Raw genomic sequence first — 6,826 nt, forward strand, 5'->3', positions numbered from 1 at the left:
CTCTATGAGTTGAACCTGGTCTCCAGCAGGTTTACCTGAGAAAACCTCCAGTTTCTCTCCGTCTCCGCCCTCTTTCAGCCACACGCTGTTTCATTTCCTCATTCATTCAGTCAGTAAGCGAGCGAGTTTTGGCGTAGAACAGCTTTTATTCACGATCCAGTGGATAAAGGAGCAGCATTACTGCACAGATAATTAAATATTCGTCGGTAGATTGTTATCAGACCGAGCATAAATGTTCTCGCATTTCCGGACAATTATCGGTTTGAGCGGTACCGTTTCGTAATCGTTTCAAGTCCATAATCTACATAAACAACCTAATCCGTCCTTACATTTACATTACCAACCAGTCATGCTCTCACATCCAGCAGATATTGTGTGTTGCGCTGCGGTTCTTTGCAAATGGAAGTTTTTATATAATGTCGGAGATGCAGAGCACTACAGTAAGACAGCTGTATGCAGGACAGTCAGAAAAGTTTTCCTGGCTCTGAAACGACTTTTACTCATCATTGTGGACATAAACCTGTCAGAACATCAAGGAGGAGTTCCACAGGATTGCAGGTGAATGATGTAGAGATCTGTTAAATTCATTTTAAATCTTATTCTGTTCATGACATTGTGCTGCAGCCTCAGACTGGGATTAGTCATTTTAATTTCTTTTAGGATTTCCCAGTGTGATTGGCTGCATAGATGCACACACATCCCCATCACAGCTCCCTCACATCATGAACAGGAAGTCCATTCACAGCATAAATGTGCAGGTAGGCTACAGGTAGACTGACTACTGTTTCTAAATGTTAAAGACTGCATCATAGTTCAACATCTGTCATTCTCTGCACTGTCCAGATCATACACTGTAAAAAAAAAAATCTTAAAAAAACGGTAATTTTCCGGCAGCTGGGGCGCCAAAAAAATACCGTGAAATAACAGAAAATTACTTTCTCATAAAAACACAGTTTTTTTCCATAATTAAAATACAGTTAGTAGTTGTAATTTTAACAAGATTTTGCCTTATTTTCAGGGTTTTTTAACGTTTAATTAGAAACATTTTCACATTTTAAAACAATTAAATTACCTATAAATATGGTAAGTAAATGTCGTATTATGAATAATAATGCTTAAATTTACAGAAATGTGTTGTTATTAGTTGGTTTTAATGACATTATTTTACGGAAAGAGGTTGTATAATAATTTGTGTTTGATGTAATATAACAGTATATAACACACAAAATAATGTGATTCATCTTTCAAAACATGTCAAAAAACTGTTGAAAAACTAGATATTTGGTTTAAAATTGCAACAATTTACTGTTAATTTTAGATCACATCAAATGCATATTTAGTTATTTTACATTGTTTTTAACATTTAATTACAAACATTTTACGTTTTAAAACAATGAAATTACCCATAAAGATGGCAAATTAACATTGCAATATGAATAATAACGCTTAAATTTACAGAAATGTGCTGTTATTAGTTGTTTTTAATGGCATTATTTTATGTAAAAAGGTTGTATATTACTTTATATTAGATGTAATATAACCGTGTACAACACAATAATTTGATTAATCTTTCAAAACATGTCAAAAACACTTTACATATTGGGTGTACAATTGCAACAATTTACTGTTTATTGCAAGTTTAGTTTTTAGTTTTCTTTTACATAGATTTGCTGAATATTTAAAGGGCTTTCAACTTAAAAAATGTTCTCACCTAATAACACCGGAATTATTTTTATTTTAAATGGTTTAAACCATTTTTTTGGCCAGTGGGAAAAGGGGCTTAAATGAATTGTTGTGTTTGAATGAGACAAAGCTGAACAAGAACAGCTACAGTTTCCCATTCTCAGTATTTTTATTCAACTGTAACAGGTAACCATTATTACAGCAATATTCAAAAATTGATTAAATTAAAATGACTGGCTCTGAAACAAACAAAAATAAAATTAAACTGAATTGGAAATGAAAGAAAAAAGCATTAAAAAAAAAAGCTGAGTTACCAATTCCCAGTATTATTTCTATCCAAGGCATTCCTAACTTGGTCAAGTAACCACACATCCAAAACATTGATGAGAAACTTTGTCAAACCTCACTGGAAATGAATCCATACTCTATCCAAGGCATCCATAACTTGGTCAAGTCACTGTACATCCACAACATGGATTACAAACCTACAGTAAACCTCTCTGGAAATGAATACATATTCTATTTAAGTCATCCATAACCTGGTCAAGTAACCATAGATCCAAAACATTGATGACAAAGCTACATAAATAGCTTACATGAAACCTCACTGGATATTAATCCACAACAGTCTGTAACTTGGACAAAGTATCCATAACTAGAGAGCACTTCTTATTCCCTCCACTCAGTCTGCAATTTTGGTGATCAGTGTGAGAACCTTTGGACTGACTGCAAGTTGTTTTTTGGTGGCGTTCCGCTCCACTTTTGATCCCTTATCTGGATTTATCTTGAAGAGGCACCTGTCAAATGAAAAAACAACTACTTTAGTAACTGTGGACTGTACTGTAATGTAATGTTTTCATACATTTGCAAAAAGGTTACACAACAGTATAGACAGAGCTTGCATGTTAAAGAGCATTTGGACATACAGGGAACAGTAGACCAGTGATGTAATGAAAAGATTATCATGCGAGTACTGTGTATGTGTATTGTGAATGAATGCGTATGAATGTTCGAAGGTGGTCAGAGGGGCCGTTTGGCGCGAAATGGCAGCCACGCTTCCCTCAGTCTGCCCCAGGGGAGCTGTGGCTCCAAACGTAGCTTACCACCACTGGTAAGAAGCGCTGCATGTACACACAAACACACACAGGGCATCGCATCAGAGCGGTGAAGTGAAACAATAACCTGAAGATCACCTGAGCTGATGTGGACTGTGAGTAAGAGCAATAAAACTTCAAGAATAAAAATGCTTTATATTCACCAAGAACCATAGAAGGAGAGTTAACTATGATAACAGATGTAGATGCCTACAGCTGCTTCATCCTTCTCACTTCAGGTAGTAATCTAATATTTTTGAGATATGACCATCTTTATTTTGAATAAAATGTAATAATAGAATGGTGTTTCTGGAGAGGGAAAACAACAATGTAAATCAAACCATACTGTGGATTAGTGAACTGTCCCACCCTTAGTGAACATGGAAGCGAATCATCTTCCCAAACAAGCCATTCTCTGGTTTCTTCAGGATTCAGTCAGGATGTTCCATGAACTGGTAGCATCAGTACGCTGCGTTAGTGACTTTGGAGCTTCATGCAACTTTCAGGTCAGTCCTGAACGTTTTATCATTAAGATTAAAAAAAGTGCACTGAAATCACATTATTAGGCCTCTGTATTGTTAATGAGGGCAGAGGTGGGCTGCAAAAAAATGTGAGATTTTCAAGTGGGCCCTGAGTTGCCAAAGTTTGGGAACCCTGTACTAATCATTTCAGCACTTGAGCAGTGCTCAGTTTTACAGTATGTGCATTATACAGTACAGACTAAAAGTTTGGAAACACCTGATAATTTTCTACATTTTTCTTTATAAATCATTGGGCGTTTGGATCAGAAAATTAGCTTAAATATATCATATAGTAGAGGGACACAGTGATATCTGAGAAGTGAAATAAAGTTTATAGGATTTACAGAAAGTGAGTAAAAATTACTCAAACAAAAATAGGCACGTGCATAAATATGGGCACTCATTTTGTTTTATTAATTTAGCACAAATTTGTTTGCAGTGACAGAGGTCAAACTTTTCCTGGAGGTCTTGAGCAGGTTTACAAACAAACGTAGAAGAATTTACACCATTTTTTTTACTCTTTTCATGAGAATCCAGCCACATTCAGTTATCATTGCTGTGAATGAGAGATGGAGGTTTTTGCCCCAAATCTCACAATTCAGGCCCCTGTTCATCCTCTTTTTACTACGGATCAGCTGTCCTGTCCCCTCTGCAGAAAAGTAGCCCCAAATTATGATGTTTTCACCGCCATGATTTAAAGTAGAGATGATGTTTCCGGGATGTCACTCATCATTTTTTTCTCTCAAAACACAGAGAGTGGAGTTTACACCCAAAAGTATTATTTTGGTTCATCTGACCACTTGACATTTTCCCAGTTCTCCTCTGGATCATCTTCATGCGATCAGATCAGACCAAAATAAACTTTTGGGTGTAAACTCCACTCCCTATGTTTGGAGAGAAAAAAGTGATGGGTGACATCTCAGGGAATCATCTCTACTTTAAATCATGGTGGTGAAAACATCATAATTTGGGGCTACTTTTCTGCAGAGGGGACAGGATGGCTTATCCGTAGTAAAAAGAGGATGAACAGGGGTCTGAATTGTGAGATTTGGGGCAAAAACCTCCATCTCTCATTCACAGCAATGATAACTGAATGTGGCTGGATTCTCATAAAAAGAGTTTAAAAAACAATGGTGTAAATTCTTCTACATTTGTTTGTAAACCTGCTCAAGACCTCCAGGAAAAGTTTGACCTCTGTCACTGCAAACAAATTTGTGCTAAATTAATAAAACAAAATGGGTGCCCATATTTATGCATGTGCCTATTTTTGTTTGAGTAATTTTTACTCACTTTCTGTAAATCCTATAAACTTTATTTCACTTCTCAAATATCACTGTGTCCCTCTACTATATGATATATTTAAGCTAATTTTCTGATCCAAACGTCCAATGATTTATAAAGAAAAATGTAGAAAATTATCAGGTGTTTCCAAACTTTTAGTCTGTACTGTACATCTTATTTTGATGTATTAAATTGACTAGTGGTGTCTTACCTCTGTAAGAACTCCAAAGTTGATGCTTGGGCTGCTGGGTAAGATATGTTCATACAGTAGTACGAACCAAACATCAGCAAAAGAGCATCACTGAAGATTCTGATGTGGCCATCACAATGGTCTGGTCAACAGACAGCATGAAATTCTCCGCTGCCAAAGTCGAGTTTCCTGTTGTGTACAGGGACAAGAGAAGGACAAAAGAAATTTAAAATTAAATTATCATGTTACTACTGAGTCCAGTATAACAATAACAATCAAAGTAATAGTAGTAATAGTTTTCTGTGTTTTGGTTTTAATATATTGTGGTGGAGACAGAAAAATATTCATACCACACACAACAATACATGGTGTACTTGGAAGTCCAGCACAGTCCACTTCAGAGGGCAGGGTTGTTTGATCCACTTTGTAGAACATCTGTTCTTCTTCTTCATTGAAGTACTTGAGGAGCAAACGTGAGAAAAATTTCAAAACCAAATTTTGACAAGTTACATAAAATTAAGCTTCCTAATCGAGGCAAAAATCATGCCATTTCAAGTCATACAGTGAAAATTGTGGACAAAAAACTAGTGAAAATGTATAAGAGGGTTAATAATTGATTATTGTTCATTGTTGCAACTCTAAACAAATGTTCGTCTTTCTCTCCGCCTGAGTCAGTTCACAAAAGCAAACGTAATGACTCACTGCTAAGTGGTAAGCTAACGTTAGTAGCTGGTCTGGCTGAATGCTAAAATGCAGCTAGCTAACAGATGCCGACACCGCCGGCCATGCTTTTGTCATCATAGTTAGCTAACATTTCAATTGACGACATATCAGCGGATTCAGTGCCTTTTACCGACTGCGTAAACTCAGAGGCATGGTGATAAATAAAGCTAATGCGGCTCAGCTTCAGTTTGATACTTGCCTTCTACATTTCTCATTCCTCCAGCCTCGACATTAGCTGCTGTCTCCTTGCCCTCTTCTGTCCTTCTCAACCCGCCCGGCCAGCAGGTAGATGGGTCCCCCCTATATAGAGCCGGGTTCTGCTCGAGGTTTCTTCCCTGTTAAAAGGGTGTTTTTCCTTGCCACTGTCGCCTTTGGGCTTGCTCTGGGGGTCAGGCATTTGGGTTCTGTAAAGCATCTTGAGACGAGTTGACTGTAATTGACGCTATATAAATAAAATTGAATTGAATTGAATTGAAACTGGAACCGCCGCGCGATGGTTTTTGAAATTGTTAAGCGTCACGTCAAAACAGCCAATGGCATGTCGCCTTCTTCTTCTCGAACAGTTTCTGTCGACCAACTCAAACGGGAACCGCGCTTTTCACAGCACCATATGGTGTTGTTATCATCACGTTGGTCCGGTTCGGGTGTGTTGTCTGTGCCGAGAGACTTTTTTCCTTTTCCTTTTTTTTTTTTTTTGTACGTGTGTGTTTGTGCAGGGAGACTTTGCAGCAGTAGAATTTCTCCTGATTACACGTGTTTTGTTCAGACATGCTGTGAAATAATTCTGAAATAGTTCTGAAGCAGCAGCTGCAATAAAGTAGCAGCATATTTATCAGTGAAATGCTTTACTGAAAGCATTTAATTGCAGCTCACTTGGTAGTGCTGATGCCCCAAAAGCAGAGGCAGCGGCCCTAAGTTCAAGTCCAACGCTTTGCTTTGCATATTATTCACCCTCTCATGCGTTCCCCTTTCCCTATGTCTCTTTAGATGTCCTTTCAAAATAAATGTTAATATAATGTTAATAAATGTTACCATCTAGGAAATTACAGTAATTGTAGTTATTTTCAATGGAAACATTAGTCAGTTAACAAAGAAATTATAGTAAAATTACAAATGTTTACTATTAATTTCTCAGTAATTTTAAGTGATTTTTTTCCTTTTTTTGTTAGAGTTTTAAAGTTGAATTTTACAGTTTATTCCCTTAAATAGCAGACAAATATTGTGAAATCAGGATACATTTGTGAACATAATTTAACAATAAATATATGTATATCTAATGGATTTTTTTGTAAAAGAACAGAAATATTGTGTGTTTTCACAGTTACAGTGATTTC

General features: G+C 36.6%; 1 long non-coding RNA gene across 1 annotated transcript; it reads right to left on the reverse strand.

The window, feature by feature from the left end:
- Positions 1 to 1,828: 1,828 nt before the first annotated feature.
- On the reverse strand, positions 1,829 to 6,113 carry LOC127537452 (uncharacterized). Its single transcript, XR_007947092.1, has 3 exons — positions 5,120 to 6,113; positions 4,791 to 4,958; positions 1,829 to 2,480 (listed from the first exon to the last, which is right to left on the reverse strand). It is a non-coding gene; the product is annotated as an uncharacterized LOC127537452 (long non-coding RNA).
- Positions 6,114 to 6,826: the final 713 nt, after the last annotated feature.

The sequence above is a fragment of the Acanthochromis polyacanthus genome, chromosome 15 (genome assembly GCF_021347895.1).
Source record: "Acanthochromis polyacanthus isolate Apoly-LR-REF ecotype Palm Island chromosome 15, KAUST_Apoly_ChrSc, whole genome shotgun sequence".
Lineage (NCBI taxonomy): Eukaryota > Metazoa > Chordata > Actinopteri > Pomacentridae > Acanthochromis > Acanthochromis polyacanthus.